A 16938-nucleotide genomic window follows, 5' to 3' on the forward strand; every position below is an offset into this window, starting at 1 on the left:
CCAAAGTGCACCTTAGAAGCTTACGAGAGTTTTCTGACATACCAAATCTCCTCAGACACTTCACAAAGTATTGCTGCTGGCAACCCTTCTTTGTGATTGGAATTTGAGGTTCTTGATCCTCTCCACTACTGAGCCTTCAATGTGGACTGGTTCACGTTCTCCTGGCTTCCTTCTAAAATTCACAATCGTCTTCTTTGTTTTGCTAATGTTCAGTCCAAGGCTGTTGGTGTGACACCACTCAATGTGCTGATCTACCTCCTTCATGTACCTCATTGGCATTTGTGATTCTGGCAACAACTGTGGTGTCATCAGCAAACTTGTAGATAGAATTGGAATTGTGCCTGGCCACATTTGTGTCATGGGTGTATAATGAGTAGAGCAGCGGGCTAAGCACACATCCTTGGGGTGTGCCTGTGCTGGTAATCAGTGAGGAGGAGATGTTGTTTCCAATCTGTACTGACTGTGGTCTTCCGTAGAGAAAGTCAAGGATCCAATTGCAGAGTGGGGAAAAGGGGCCTAGAGTTTATAGCTTCTTGACCAGCACTGAGGGAATAATGGTATTGAAGGCCGAACTGTTGTTGATGAAGAGCAGCCGAATGTATGAATTGCTGTTTTCAAGATAATCCAGAGCTGAGTGGAGAGCTAGTGAAATTGCATCTGCTGTGGAACAATTGTGACGATAGGCAAAATGCAGTGGATCCAGATCTTTGCTTAGGTATGTGTTAATTCTGGCCATGACCAGCCTCTCAAAGCATTTCATCACAGTAGAAGTTAGTGTTACTGGGCGGTAGTCCAGAATATTAAGCTTCTTCTCTAACAGCCATCAAATAGACTGAAACCATGGACAAGTACTGGCAATGTACCTTTAGTTCTTGTTACTTGTAATGTATTTTGCCTTCTGCAGTTTTCTCCCTCACCTTTTCTGAACATTACAAAGAGTGATATGAATAAAGTGACAACTGCCACATCAGGGAATTCTTCATGGATTGTCCCTCAAAGGAAGGAATACAAAAGAGATTCACTAGGATACAATGATCTTGGACACATGTCCTTATCAGGATGCTGCCTTGATTTGAGGATATGAGCTATCAGAACAAACTTAGCTTACTTTCTCTGGAGGCAGAGGGGAGAAGTGATAGAAGTTTTCTATCAGAAGCATAGATAGGCTAGACCAGTCAATTTCAAACTGCCCCCCTAAACTCACATTCCACCTTAAGCAATCCCTATTCCATAAGTGCTCTTTGATTAGTAAGGAATTACTTAAGGTGATATGTGAGTAGGGAAAAAAGGTTGAGAACCACTGCTCTGGATGCAATTGTTAAACTGTGTACATAGCAAGTCGATTAGGTATGATTAAAACAGTGGTTTTCAAACCTTAATCTTTCCACTCACATACCACTTTACTAATCACTGAACACCTATGGCATAGGGATTACTTAAGGTGGTATGTGAGTGGAAAGAAAAAGTTTGAGAACCACTGCCCTATATCTTTAACCTCATTTTTAGGTGGCTTGTCCTAATATTTCCTAATGTGATTGGTTTTTTTTAATGATGACGTTGTGAAGCATCCAATTCACTGTTAAATTTCCAATGTAAACATACATTAGTTGTTGGATCATAACATGAACCACAGTGAAATCAGCATCAGTCATGGCTCAGGCATCTGCCATCGCACAGGCAAGAATATCATTGGAGAATAAGATCATGAACTTTTTTTTCGTCCACAGCCCAGAAATTTCAGGCACTACCTGCTTCCCCTGATGAACCCAGAGTTAACATGGTTCAAAAACTATTTGTTCTCTCGTTCCCCAGTTCAGTCCATTCACCATCTTAAACCACTGGAGTTGTTCCAGGAAAGTGACAAATTGGCACATGATAAGTATTCTTCACAGAGCTGGTACTAGAAATATTGATCACAATATCAGTTATTTTGAGTTGTAATCTACTTATTCCATTGTATAACCACTTCCATTTCAAAGGTATGTATAGAATGAAATGGAAACTCTTGGAAATGTTCAATAGGCCAAACAGAAATACAGTGTACAGCTAAAATTTGCATTTTAAATTTAGACATTCAAGATGGTGACAAGCCCTTTTGGCCCATGACCCCCTACTGCCCAATTACACCCAATGGACCTACAACCCCCAGCATGTTTTTGAATGGTGGTGGGGGGAACCAGAACAGACACAGGGAGAATGTGCAAACTCCTTAAAGACGGTGCGGCATTTGAATTCTGGTCCCAATTGCCGGCACTGTAGCAACAATGTGCTTCCCACTATGCATTTTAGATTAATTTTAACACTGGCAATTGGATGAATTTGATTTGTCTGGGTCGTTCACAAAAATTGGTCTTTTAGATGACAACCACAAATCTAACTCTAAGACAGCAGTAACCAAGTTTAATGGAGACATTTAAAGTAAACTATTCAATTAAGTTGGAATGTAAATTAGTGAACCGGGTGAATAGTTTGCTGCAATTAATATTCTTTGCAAATGTTATTGAAAGGAGATTTTATTAAAATTAAATTTTAGTTTAGACATAACTTTTTCCCATTCATGAGCAGTGTAACAGCATGAATTTGAACTGCATATCCTGTGGATATTTAAACATAGGTTTGTCCATTTCAAAGGGCCCTCAGAATAGCATTTCTTCTTAATAGAGGGAACCATCATTGATAAATAGAGCACTTCCATAGTAAGGTAGAATAATTGAAAACAAAAGTTGCCCTAAAACAACGACCAGAGCAGATAAATGCTCACAGCTTACCAAGCACCAATGTAGGGTATCTGGATATTTCAGGTTAATTCAGTTGCAGACTTGAATTTACAGAACATTAGTCCCTGAATGCCTCAGAGTTTACTTCATGCCCAGCATGCAACACAGTCTTTTTTACAATTTTTAAAACACTATTATGGTGCAGGAGTTCCACCATAAAAAACCATTAGTGTTAGGGAAAACAGGTGGTTGTATCCAGAAGGATCAGTTTATTTCAGTCAGTGAGACTGGGCGGGAGCTCTGCACCAGATTCCTTAGGAAGAGTCTCAAAATATTTACACTGCAGCTTCTCATTATTCGAGGAACTCAACGTGGGCTGGATCATGGGAAGCAACGTATTCGCTCCTCAAAACTGCCTGTGGAAACCGCTGCAGCATGCCTGCTGTAGTGTGCAGAGCCATTGCAATGTGAGCCACATGATCACCAGATCTGCCATACTGAAGATAATAGAGAAAACTGGTGGCTTCCTTCAGTGTTTGCCATTCATAACGTCCAGGGTCACAGTGACATGCTGCTGTTTGAGCAATGTTTCAAACAGAGAAAATGTTAGAGACAGGGGGATGAAAAGGCTTGTTCTTCATCGGTGAATTAGAAAAATATAGGAGAGGAAGCAGGATGAGAAGAGTACAGGGCACTACTATTGCCAGATCACTGTTGTCCTGGATACCGGATTTTCTTAATGTTGCCAAATTCATCATATTTTCACTCACACAGCAAAACATAAGAAATAAAATCCTCCATTTACTTGTATGCCCACCAATGACTATCCTTCTGCACTAAACAGTTCTGCGCCATTTATATCCACAATGGGTCTCAATCATGAGTAGTTAATTTCGGTTGGATATGGTATGAAATTGAGTGGATGTGAGGAATGATCAGATGGAGCTTAATCACTGGACGTAAGTGAACCACTGTATTGGGAGATCAGTGTATTCTATGGCCACGATGAAGCTTTTGTTACGCTGTTTGAAAATGGTAGGCTACGGCCACCATAAGTATTTGAGTGGCTGCATTGATCATCTCTCCATCACAGACATTCTCATAATTCTCTGCACCACCCACCTCCAAAATTTAACTCCTCCATCCTTCTCACTATTGTGGAGATGATGTGGTGTAAGGCTGCTCCTCGAGCTATTACTTTTTTTCCATAATGATACCAATCGAAATAGAGCATCTGTATCTAGCTAAGCACGGCTTCAGCTGAATGTAGTTTCACCACTGGTTTTCCATTCCTATCCATGGAATGGGAATGAGATGGGATAAGATCAGCTGAGGACTCACTTTCCTGCTCCACTTTGTGTGGAGGCAACAGAAAGCAAATAAAAACAATGGACATTCATTGCGACAGTTGCACATTTTATAATTACCAGAATCATCTCTTAATTGAGTCAATGATCAGATAGTTGTGATGTGTTTGATATATTTATAATTCATTTAAAACATTTTTGAAAGCAATATCATGCATATTGTGCCAAGAATAATGATCGTGCAGTTGATAGAGATGTATTGCATTGGGAGAGATATCATTGAGAAATGAATAGATGGTGAAGTGATTAATTGGATTGAAATTGAAGCCTGAGTGCTGCTTAAATTGAATGGATGTGAGAAATAATCTGTTAAAGAGTTAGCAAGACATCGTGAAAGCGGTGGACTTAAACACAGGATTTTGACAAAAATGTATTGGGTACATGAACAAATTTTTATATCACATTTTATAACATTTCTACTGCTTGCTGCTCAGCTTCTTGGTGAGACGCAAATGTGCCTTCTCACTTATCCATATTGCCCAGATTGAATTCAGCAACCACTCCACTGATGCAGCATTGATTCTGATTCTTTGATCCATCCACAGTAAATAACATTCATTTTCAGTTTGTGCGTTTAAATACCACTGAGGTTGCATCGAGCCTGCTGTGCACCTTGGAAGTGCAATACCCAGAAATCAAAATTAATTATTTTAAATCAGCATTGATCACAGCCAGTTTCATTGGCTTCCAAGATCCATGCATCAATTCCATCCCATACTCAACATGTCTCATTCTCTGGTTATGTGTACGTTCAGACACTGTGGCTTCATTTTCGTTTTCACCGGCCCTTGCACTCTCACCAAACTTTATCACCTACTGCAGAGCTAATTCACTGGTGTGGCATATTTCACAGCTCTAGCTCTCGTAGCAACCTCTCCCTCACATTTTTTCCAATAATTCCGAACACAATTTGATCACAGATCACTGAATCTTGTAGCAATCCAAAAATGCATGTTCTTGCTTTCAATTTCAAGTCTGTTAAAAAAGAATCAAAGCTCTCTGCCTGCAACTGTGTGCGCAAGTGAAACATGTACCGCTCAAACATTTCATTTTTTATTTGGTGAGCAGTGTTCATCAAACATCTTGATAACTTTGTTGAACTTGCCCTGGTCATCTGCATGGGAAAAAAACAAATGTGTTGAAAACCTCTAGTGCTTGAGGTCCTGCCATGGTCAGTAGCAGTGCAATCTTCTGTGCATCCAGTTTGCTATCGAGTGCTACCTGCCTGCCCCTCCTGGTGGTCCCTTATCCGTGTGACTAAATCTTTGGTGTGACCACTCCCTGAAACTACAACTCCTCAGTAAACTCCTGTCTGCATCTGATATGCTCAATTATTCTGAATTCACTCCCACTGTTCTCGTCCCAGACAATATCCTGGTGAATCTCCTCTGCATTATTTCCAGAGCAATCATATTTTTCCTAAAATGTGGGAAGGAAAGTGGGAAGCATGGTCAGCGTAGCAGTTAGGGCCACGCTGTTACAGCGCCAGTGATCAGGACTGGGGATCGAAACCCACATTGTCTGTAAGGAGTTTGTATATTGCTCCGGTTTCCGCCCACCCTTCAAAATGTACCAGTGGTTGTGCGTCAATTGGATATAATTGGAAGGCAAGGGCTCATGGGCTGTATGTCTAAATTTAAAATTTAATTTAAAACTAAAACTGCATTCATTCATTCATTCATTCTGCTGTGGCTTCACTTCTAAAATGCCTTCTTTACCTTTGCTACTGCATACAGGGATCTCTCTGCTAATCAATATTCCCTGGGCCTTAACATTATATATGCCTTATCTTTTCATTCCTCCCAAAGTGCACCTTATGTTTCCCCATCTTACCAATCCATCAATATTGTCCTGTAATCTAAGGCTACATTCCTCACTGTTAACAACTACAAGCATGTCTTGTGTCATCTCCTAATTCACTTATGATACATTTTGCATTCACATCCAATTTGTTTTAAAAAAAAAATTGGACATAATGGCACAGTAGCAGGCCCTTCGAGCCCACAAGCCTGAGTCATCCAAATACACCAGTATACTTACCCATCCCATATTGTTGAAGGGTGGCAGGAAACCAGAGCACCCAGAGTCACAGAAGAATGTACAACAGCGCCAGATTTGAACCGGGCCACTGGCGCAGTAGTAGCTTTGTGTAACCACTACACTAACCATGCCACTCTATTGTTAATGTGCATAATAAACAGGAAGGGCCTCCGCATCGACAGGACTTAGGATTCCAATTGCAGGAACAGCTTCCCACCATCATCCTCCCTCTTATTACCAACCAAACTTTTACATTTGGCACTACCCATGCTCTTTGTAGTATGATCAATAACCACAAGCAGACTCAAAGCAAGTGATTAAAAACTTTAATATCCTGAATTGTATACCTCTATACATGCTGCTGCCCTGGATCCAAGGCTGCTATGGAGTGAGGAGACTCATGGAGGAGTTTCAGGGTCAGAGATGGGCCAGCCTGTACTGTCAAGTGAGGTCACACCTGCACTACCATGTTCCACCACACTCTCCTATATTTTTGGGTCAATCACCCATCAGGAACTTAGTCACAGACCTGTAGTGTAGTTCCATCAAAATGATCATCCTCTTTAATTTCTAAGATCAGTGCTTTTGAAAATCCTTGAGGGATATTCTTCCTCATTACTGCACTAATTAACTACATTAATATTGTAATGGCACCTCTTTTACAACCTCACTCTGACCCATCTTTCTATTGCCATACCTGCAAGTGTTTGGTTCCAGAAGTTAATCCAGACACTATAGTTTTAAGAGATCCTGGTTTACAATCAACTACCTAACACTCTAAATTCATGTTAGAGGACCTAATCTCTTACCTATCCTTTTGGTACCAATGTACACCACAACCACTGGCTGTTTTCCATCTTCTTTTCTAATGCCCTGCCATATTTTGTGACATCCTTCATCTTAGCACCATCCTATATTTCATAACCATGGCCACAAAAGCACTTGTCTTTGCCTCTTACTACTGAATCTTCAATCATTGTTGCCCTTGAATGTTTACTCCCACCACCTATGGCATGCAGCTACCCTCTCCTCCCCACCCACTGCCAGGCTCAACAAAATTGCATTCACCCCACCTTTTTCCAGCACAGAGATTGTTTTGAAGGGAGATGCTTTCTGAGATTTCCTGATCATCTGCCTGCCTCCCTTCTTCTGCTTGGTTGTCTATATAGAAAGCCTAATAGCCTGAATATTGCATGAGATTGTCTGATCTTGGAAGCTAAGCAGGCTCAGGTCTGATCAGTACTTGGAGGGGAGACTGCCTAGGAACACCAGGTGCTGTAGGTTTTTATGAGGAGTGCTGGATAAAGTGGCTTACGGTAGACAAAAGAATTTCATCTATGTTGCATTCTACATGTAGTATTATGTGACAATAATGGAACCTTTACCTTATTAGCTCCACTTATCCCAAATACAACAGAACTCTGTGGAGATTTTATTTTAAAAGAAAGAACTGTTACACAGTCATCAGAATTTAATCTTAAACAAAAAAAATATTACTAGTCCAGTCACAGGTTCCTGCTTTGCTGTAGCACTGTCAGGTGAACATTTTGTCTTTTGATGTTGGAATCAAACTGATCTTGCATGACAAGAGCTGCAATTTTATTGCCATTGAAGTGAAATTCCATGCCAACTGCAGGCCTCAGAGAAAAGCAATGATACACCACTAAAACTTGAATCTGACAGAAACCTTCAGAGCAGAGTGCGAGCATAGTTGTACAAGGTAGGATGATGTCTCCACTTGAAAATATTCCAATGAAACTTTGACTTTGAGGAAAGATTTAAACCAATGATCAAGGTTTGTTGAAAAAAGCAGGCCACATTGAGGAAGGGATGAGAAGGGATGAAAAACTATAATGACTTTGGCTTTATAAAAAAAAACATGAAGTACAAGAGCAAGAAAGTCGTGAAATTCTGCTTCAGCGGCAACTGGAGTATTGTGCCGTATTTTGGAGACTACACCTTTGGACCATATAAAGACACGAGAGGGGGAGGGGGTTGTTGTTTAGAAGAGATTTGCTGCAATTATGTGAATTGACTGGAGAAAATGCTATTGTTCTTGGATTAAAGAGGTGTTTCAAATCTTGAAGATATTGGATGGAGTATACAGAGAAGAACTGTCACCACTGATAAAAGTTGGGAGGCATAGAATGAAAATAGTTTGCAAGATAACCAAAAGTAATACGAAACATTTTTCTTTTACACTGTCATTTTTAGGTATGGATGATGCAACCAGGGTTGGTAATGGAGGAGGGTTCAATGTAACATTCAAACAGGAGCTGCATAAATATGTAGGGGGAAAAGAAAATCAGGGTAAATGAAGAGAAAAGGGAAGTGGATTGCCCTTATTTGGTCATTGTGGACTTGATTGCTCAAATGGCCTTCCATCCTCGCTGTAGCAGTTCTGTGATTAAAGCAAATATTATTATGGAAAATGAATATGTTTTGATTTAAATTGAGTATTTTACTTATTTTATTAGTTGCATCAAAATACCCTTTTGTTTTCTTGCATCTTCACTTCTTTTGTCAGCTGCAGCACTTTTTTTTCTATTCAGTAGCCCCATTAGTTTAAAATAAAAACAGGAAGTGCAGGACATATTCAGCAAATCTGCCAGCATCCATGAAAAGAGAAACAGAGTTAACATTTCAGGTCAATGACATCACCAGCTCTAATGAAAGATCATTCATCTGAAACTGTAATTCTGATTCTCTCACCACGGATATTGCCTACCCTGCTGGGCATTTCTAGTATTGTCTGTTTTTATTTCAAATTTCAAGTACCCAGTGTTTTGCACTTAGGCTCATTTATAATCAATCACTGTCCCAAGACAAATTCATTGATTTAAGCTTGTACAATTTGTTTGATCTTTCTCTTCTTTTTATGAATATTGGAGAAGTAATCTACTTAGAGAAAGTCATTTTTACGTCAATTTTAAAGCATGTTCCTTTCCAGCTAATATTTTTCATTTTAATGTACCTATTTCAAAACAAAAAAAATTGTTATAATATGATAATTTAAATGGACTCTCAAATGGCTGTTTTATTTTGGTTACTCAAATTCTGACAATGTAGGATTTGCAAATACTTAAAGAGATTAGGAGAACTGAATTACTCTTCCCATTCTTAAATATTCATAGAAGTTCTGCCAATTGCAAATTCATCAGAATTTAGTGTAAGACAACTGTTTGATTGGGGAAAATAGTTTTTATTTTCTAACAATAAAACATACAAAATTTATACACAAAATATAAGCTTAAGTACATAAAATGTTTCTGATATAAACTTGGCATTTATCAGTTTTGTTTTGATGGTACATGCAAAGCCATGCCAGAACAAGAACATGATCTCAGGAAGGGAAAAGTTTAAAGTAAAATGTATCCATTTTTATAAAGGTTACACTAACCACTGACATGGTCTTTGCCCTCAGACAGCTCCAAGAAAAGTGTAGAGAACAAAACAAAGGACTCTACATCACCTTTGTTGACCTCACCAAAGCCTTCGACACCGTGAGCAGGAAAGGGCTTTGGCAAATACTAGAGCGCATCGGATGTCCCCCAAAGTTCCTCAACATGATTATCCAACTGCACGAAAACCAACAAGGTCGGGTCAGATACAGCAATGAGCTCTCTGAACCCTTCTCCATTAACAATGGCGTGAAGCAAGGCTGTGTTCTCGCACCAACCCTCTTTTCAATCTTCTTCAGCATGATGCTGAACCAAGCCATGAAAGACCCCAACAATGAAGACGCTGTTTACATCCGGTACCGCACGGATGGCAGTCTCTTCAATCTGAGGCGCCTGCAAGCTCACACCAAGACACAAGAGAAACTTGTCCGTGAACTACTCTTTGCAGATGATGCCGCTTTAGTTGCCCATTCAGAGCCAGCTCTTCAGCGCTTGACGTCCTGCTTTGCGGAAACTGCCAAAATGTTTGGCCTGGAAGTCAGCCTGAAGAAAACTGAGGTCCTCCATCAGCCAGCTCCCCACCATGACTACCAGCCCCCCCACATCTCCATCGGGCACACAAAACTCAAAACGGTCAACCAGTTTACCTATCTCGGCTGCACCATTTCATCAGATGCAAGGATCGACAATGAGATAGACAACAGACTCGCCAAGGCAAATAGCGCCTTTGGAAGACTACACAAAAGAGTCTGGAAAAACAACCAACTGAAAAACCTCACAAAGATAAGCGTATACAGAGCCGTTGTCATACCCACACTCCTGTTCGGCTCCGAATCATGGGTCCTCTACCGGCACCACCTACGGCTCCTAGAACGCTTCCACCAGCGTTGTCTCCGCTCCATCCTCAACATCCATTGGAGCGCTCACACCCCTAACGTCGAGGTACTCGAGATGGCAGAGGTCGACAGCATCGAGTCCACGCTGCTGAAGATCCAGCTGCGCTGGATGGGTCACGTCTCCAGAATGGAGGACCATCGCCTTCCCAAGATCGTATTATATGGCGAGCTCTCCACTGGCCACCGTGACAGAGGTGCACCAAAGAAAAGGTACAAGGACTGCCTAAAGAAATCTCTTGGTGCCTGCCACATTGACCACCGCCAGTGGGCTGATAACGCCTCAAACCGTGCATCTTGGCGCCTCACAGTTTGGCGGGCAGCAGCCTCCTTTGAAGAAGACCGCAGAGCCCACCTCACTGACAAAAGGCAAAGGAGGAAAAACCCAACACCCAACCCCAACCAACCAATTTTCCCTTGCAACCGCTGCAATCGTGTCTGCCTGTCCCGCATCGGACTGGTCAGCCACAAACGAGCCTGCAGCTGACGTGGACTTTTTACCCCCTCCATAAATCTTCGTCCGCGAAGCCAAGCCAAAGAAAGAAGAAGAAGAAAAAAAAAAAGACACTAAGTACATGGAGATGGATACAACTTTATCTGGAGGCACAAACTGGACAAGGAAAATCATCTTTATGAAGTGTAGTTCGGACTTCGAACATTAGCATTGACTCACTTTACAGATTTAGTGAATACTTATGACTCGTTTGTGAAAACCAACATGGATTCAACACGTCACAATCACCAGCAGATATGCCGCAACCCAAGAAGATCCTCAGCTTTGAAAAAAAAAATTGGTCTACATTGCCAATGAGAGGACTGTTTCTCTGGTGACTTTAGAATCAGGGTGGAAAGAAACGTAATCCTCTGGCAAGGTGCGATCATTAAGGGTGGACAAGGGAAGACTAACTCCATCAAAGATCCTTCTCTTGACAACATATTTGGAGCATGGCCTTGTGATAATAAACATTAAGGCTCAGCAGAGAGAGAAGCGCAACAAATCATAACAGGATTGAGATGTGGCCTCCGTCGGTCATGGTCAACCATGAGTACTGCACCTAAAGAGAAACTGGAGTGGCCTCTCCAGGGCACACGACAGGGCAGAGTTGATATGGAGATCTGCCTGTTGCCCATGCAGTGGAACCCCACCCATGCTAATGACACGTCCAAAGGAACGACGAATGTCAAAGTCTGCCACCTTTACGACTCCGACTATGGATTTTTCTTCGGATTTACTCCCAAAACAACATTCATGCCCTTTCCAAGGTCAACATCCCCAGTACTGAGGTGCTTGTTGCACTCAGCTGGCTCGGTTGTGCAGGCCACAGCATTCACAAATCAGATCTAAAACTAAAGGCTCTTTTTCTAAGGTTCTGTCATAGAAAGAGATTATTAGACAGATGGAATACATACAAAAGCTCCCTTCTTCACATCTTCACTGGGATTGTCTACTGATCAAAGTAGACAAGCAGCATTTGGGATAATATTAAAAACTCTGAGGGTAAACATCAAGAGGATGCAGAAACCCTGTGTGTAAATGAGGCGAACTCAAAACTACCTATTTTCAAAGGCATCTTCTTCCCAATTAATGAAGGAATCTTCAGATCCTCATTATCCACCTCCAAACCTATCAAACCGAAGTGGAAACAAGTTCTCCTTAATCCAGTAGATCAATCACAGCAGAACAAATTTAAAATATGTTAACATTTCAGCTTGATACACTGCCTCAAATTAAACTGTTAAAATTACTTTTTCTTTCAATTAAGTTATCCAGATTAGCTTTTAATCTATTTCATATAGTTTTGACAAAATATAGAGGTTGATCTACGTAAATAGCTTTGCAATCTAGCCGCAAGACATCAAATTGTATTAAGGTATCAAAGCATTCAACTGGTGTGTATGCAGGGAATGACGCCCTGACACTTACAGACACTTAGAAGACATATTGACACCCAAAATAAAGTTGTGATTCACATCGAGAATCAAAAGAAATTGCAGCTGCTCACAATCTGAAACACTGAAGTAGGTCAAGCAACATCTGTCAAAAGAGAAGGGACCTTGTAGGTTTACATCATTTTGTTTTTGATTCTGATTTATGTTCTTGAGTTTAATTGTTGATTAATTCAGAAAGGGAAAACCAGAGGTGATCATTGGGGTTATCAGAGGTGGAGAGGGTGAACAAATTTAAAATCTTTGGACTCACTTTCTCGGAGGATTTTTTCTGGACCCAGCAGACTAATGGGATCATGAAGAAAGCAGGACAGCACCTCTACTTCCTCAGGTGTCTGTGGAGGTTTGGTATGCGTAGCGTGAATATAAGCTCTCACGACTGGAAGGAGAACATATGCTTTTCTTAGCTTATAACTGAGAGGAGGGTCTTAAAGTGGTCTTCAGTAAGGCTTGTTTTATGCGGGAAGCCAGAGTTATATATGGGTAGATGAGGTGGAGCTGGGAGGCGGAGCCAGACATCAGTATAACACATCACCAGTGAATCTCAGTTCACTGCATTCACACCTTGCAGAATTTAGGGTCTGTGGCTGAAGACAGAGAACATTGATACATAAAAAATTCAAAAAATATAGTTATTTACAAATTTAAGTGATACGGGGGTCTGGAGATCCTGGTGGAGCACCTAAGCATGGGAGGGCCTTGGGCTCCTTGTCCCCTTGTGAAGAAGGAGTGGTGGTGGGGTCTCCAGCTCCATGATGGAGGGGGATGCACTTTCCTCCTGAACTGGATTCCCTGAGGTCTTGACTGGGAGTGGTGAGAATCCTCCTTGCCACCTGGGTACTCCACATAGGTGTACAGGGGGTTGGTGTGGAGCAGTTTCACCCTTTCTACCAGGGTGTCAGTCTTGCCTCTCCTCACGTGCTTCCTGAGAAGGACCGGACCAGGAGTGGTGAGCCAGGTTGGGAGTGTAGTTCCCAATGCCGACCTTCTCTCGAAATTGAATATGAGCTCATGAGCAGTAGCGTTGGTCACTGTACATAGTAGTGACTGGATGGAATGGAGCACCATAGGAAGAACTTCCTGCCAGCATGAGTCTGGAAGGCCTCTTGACTTGAGGGCCAGTTTGACAGCCTTGCAGACCATGGCTTTTTCTTTTTCAACCTGCCCGTTCCCCATGGGGTTGTAGCTAGTAGTCCTGCTGGATGCAATGCCCCTTGCCAGCAGGTACTGACGTAGCTCTCTGCTCAAAAAAGATGAGCCCCGGTCGCTATGTATATAGCCAGGATACCTGAACATGGTGAAAATGGAATCTAGGGTCTTTATGACTGACGAAGTGGATGTGTCTGGACATGGAATGGCGAATAGGAAGTGGAAATACTTGTCAATGACTGAGAGGAAGAAAGTGTTCCTGTTCATGGAGGGGAGATGTCCCTTAAAATAAACACTGAGCCGTTCGATGACTTAATCAGGTACGCCTTTGTGGGGCAGTAGAAGTACGGCTTGCACTCCGCGCAGACCTGGCAAGACCTGGTCATTTCCCTGACATTGTCCATGGAATAGGACAAATTGTGCACCTTGACAAAATGAGCCATGCGGGTAACCCCTGGGTGGCAGAACTCATTATGGGGACACCACAGTTGACCGGTGCATGCAGAGGCACAGCTTCTTCTGGATAAGGCATCTGGAGGATCATTAAGGGCTCCTGGCCGATAGGTGATGTCATAATTGTTAGGTGAAGAGCTCAATCCTCCACGTAGCAATGTTGTCATCTTTGATTTTGCCCTCTTGACATTATTACACATGAATGTGACAGAGCACTGGTCAGTGAGGAGCATAAATTTCCTACTAGCCAGATAGTGCCTCCAGTGCTTCACGGCTTCTACAATGGCTTGAGCCTCCTTTTCCATAGAGGGGTTTTGAAGCTTGTGGCCTTGCAATGTTCAAGAGAAAAAATGCAACCAGCCAGCCCGCTTGGTTGAAGTTAGCAGCCAGGCCTCATCCAAAGTGTCGTTTTCCACCTGGAAAGGTACATTCCTGTCCACCACGTGCATGGCAGCTTTCTCAATGTGGGTTTGGAGGTAGTTAAAAGCCATTTGGGGTTTGACCAAGAGGTGAAAAGAAGTGGCTTTTAAGAGAGGTCAAACCTTATCAGTATTGAGGGATCCACTGGGCATAATATGAGAAAAACCCCAGGCATCTCCTCAAGCCTTCGTGTTCCTGAGAACGTGGAACTTTAACGGTGGTGCATCCTATTGGGGTCTGGGCCAATGATGCCATTCTCCACCACATAGCCAAGGACAGCCAGCCATTTAGTCCTGAACATCCACTTGTCAGTGAGGTTCAGGGCTTTCGCTGCGTGGAGAAAACTCTGAAGGTTGGCGTCAAAGTCCTCCAAGGTATAGCCACATATGGCGACGTTATCGAGGTAGGGAAAGGTAGCCTTCGACCATTTTGTCCATCTGCCTCTGGAAGATAGAAACCCCATTAGTAATAACAAAAGAGACCCTCCAGAATTGATAGAGATGACCATTAGCCTCAAATGCTGTATATGGACAGTCCTCAGAAAGGATTGGCAGCTGGTGATAAGTAGTTTTCAGGTTAATGGTCGAAGAGACCCGATACTGCGCAGTATCATTCACCATGTCCGCAATTCGAAGGAGGGGATAAGTGTCCAGGAGTGTGTACTGATTAATAGTTTGGCTATAGTCAATTACTAGCCTGCACTTGTTTTTCCCCCTTCTACCACTTGTGCTCTCCACGGGCTAGTGCTAGGTTCAATGATACCTTCATTGAGTAGACGTTGTGCCTCAGACTTTATTACGTTTCGATCTGCAGTGCTGTACCTCTTGCTCTTGGTAGCAATAGGTTGACAGTCTGGGGACAGATTCAGGAAGAGCGGGGGGGGGGGGGGGGGTGCAATATTCGGTGTGGAGAGGCTGCATGTGGGTTCTGATTATAGGGGCACTCCATTCCGAAACGTTAGGGGCAGAGGGGAACAGAATACTCCAAGGTCACACTTTTAAGATGACACAGGAAGTCCAGACCCAAAAGCACCGGAGCACACAATTCATCAAGTACATACAGATGTATTTTACAAAATTCCCCCCACCCAAATGACAAATGTACTATGCAATGTTCTTGAGTATGAGTAAAGTGTGAATGAGACGTAAGGAATATACAATAATTGGAAGGATACATCTTTAGGTTGTATTCTTGCACAGCCCATGAGTCTATGAAGCTTTAAATAGAGCCTGTGTCGATTAGGCATTTAGTGGAGTGTCCATTTACCTTAACAGTCACTATGGTGTTGCTGAGCTGGTGAGGTCTGTCCTGATCTAGAACCATCGAGGCTAGGACTTCAGAGACTCCATACTCCTCACTCGAGTAGCCCCCACCGTCCTGGGTTTCCCGTGGGTAAGATGGTGTCGACCTTGTGGCGCGGCAAGATGGCCACCTTCCTTCCTCCTCTGATGATGAAGACACCGAGTTTGAATTTGAGTCACGGCAAGATGGCTGCCGAGCCCTTTCATGCTGTTTTCTAACAGCCACCCTCCGTTGGCATGTAGCGCAGCAAGTGGGTTCAGGCAAATTTGGGGCAGACGGCTTAGGCCTAGAATCGGATCTGGGAATGGCGCAGGCCGTGGACTTTCCCAGGCTTCTGCACATGTGGCAAACCCTCGCCCTATGTTCTTTCTTGCCACAGCTGATGCAAACTGAGTCTTTAGCCGGGCAACAAAATTGCGGGGTGCTGGCTCTTGCCATAGAAAAAACACTGCCTAGCGCGGGAGCGCTCCCTAGTATGGGAAGTGGCAGCCGTTAGGGCTGGGGTAGCGGGAGCAGCCGGTCCTTGAAAGGGGTCACCTGGGTAAGCAAGCTCGCTGGCTTCGAAGTTGTCGTTCTCGAGCTTGGCCTGTTCCAATGATTTCGCCAGTTCTACGTGGCTAGTCAGGTCCTTCTTACCAGACTCAAGCAGTTGCTGCCTCATGTAACTTTAGTGGACCCCCACGACTAGAGTGTCCTGGATCTGTTCTTCCTCATGAACACAGTCCGTACATGTTTCATACCTGCACTTCTTGGCAAGCGTCCACAGATCCAGCAAGTAATCATCGATGGTCTCATGGCCGTTGGCGATGTAGTGCAAGTTGGTGCCTCGCGAGGACCTCATTTTGGGACTTCAGGTACTGAGTCTTCAAAGCCTCTATGACAGATCATAATGTAGTGCGGTCCCTGATGACTGCATACCCTTTCGTTCCTACCCTGGAAACGAGCGCGGACCTCCTGAGTTCATCAGTGTGGAAGACATCTCTGGTCGCATTCAGGTAGGCCTGGAAGCAGTCTAGCCACAACTTGAACTCCTCAGCCGCGTGGGGGGGACAGAGGGTCTATCAGCAGCATACCAGGCTTAAGCAGCACTTCCATCTTCTCGGGGATAAGCTAATAAAATTGTAACATGACTGGAAGGAGAACATACGTTTTTATTAGCTTATAACTGAGAGTAGGGTCTTACATTGGTCTTCAGAAGAGCTCAGGGTTTAGGCGGGAAAGCAGGGTTTAGGCGGGAAACCAGGACGGT

This window comes from Narcine bancroftii, chromosome 1, assembly GCF_036971445.1.
Source record: "Narcine bancroftii isolate sNarBan1 chromosome 1, sNarBan1.hap1, whole genome shotgun sequence".
Classification (NCBI taxonomy): Eukaryota; Metazoa; Chordata; class Chondrichthyes; order Torpediniformes; family Narcinidae; genus Narcine; species Narcine bancroftii.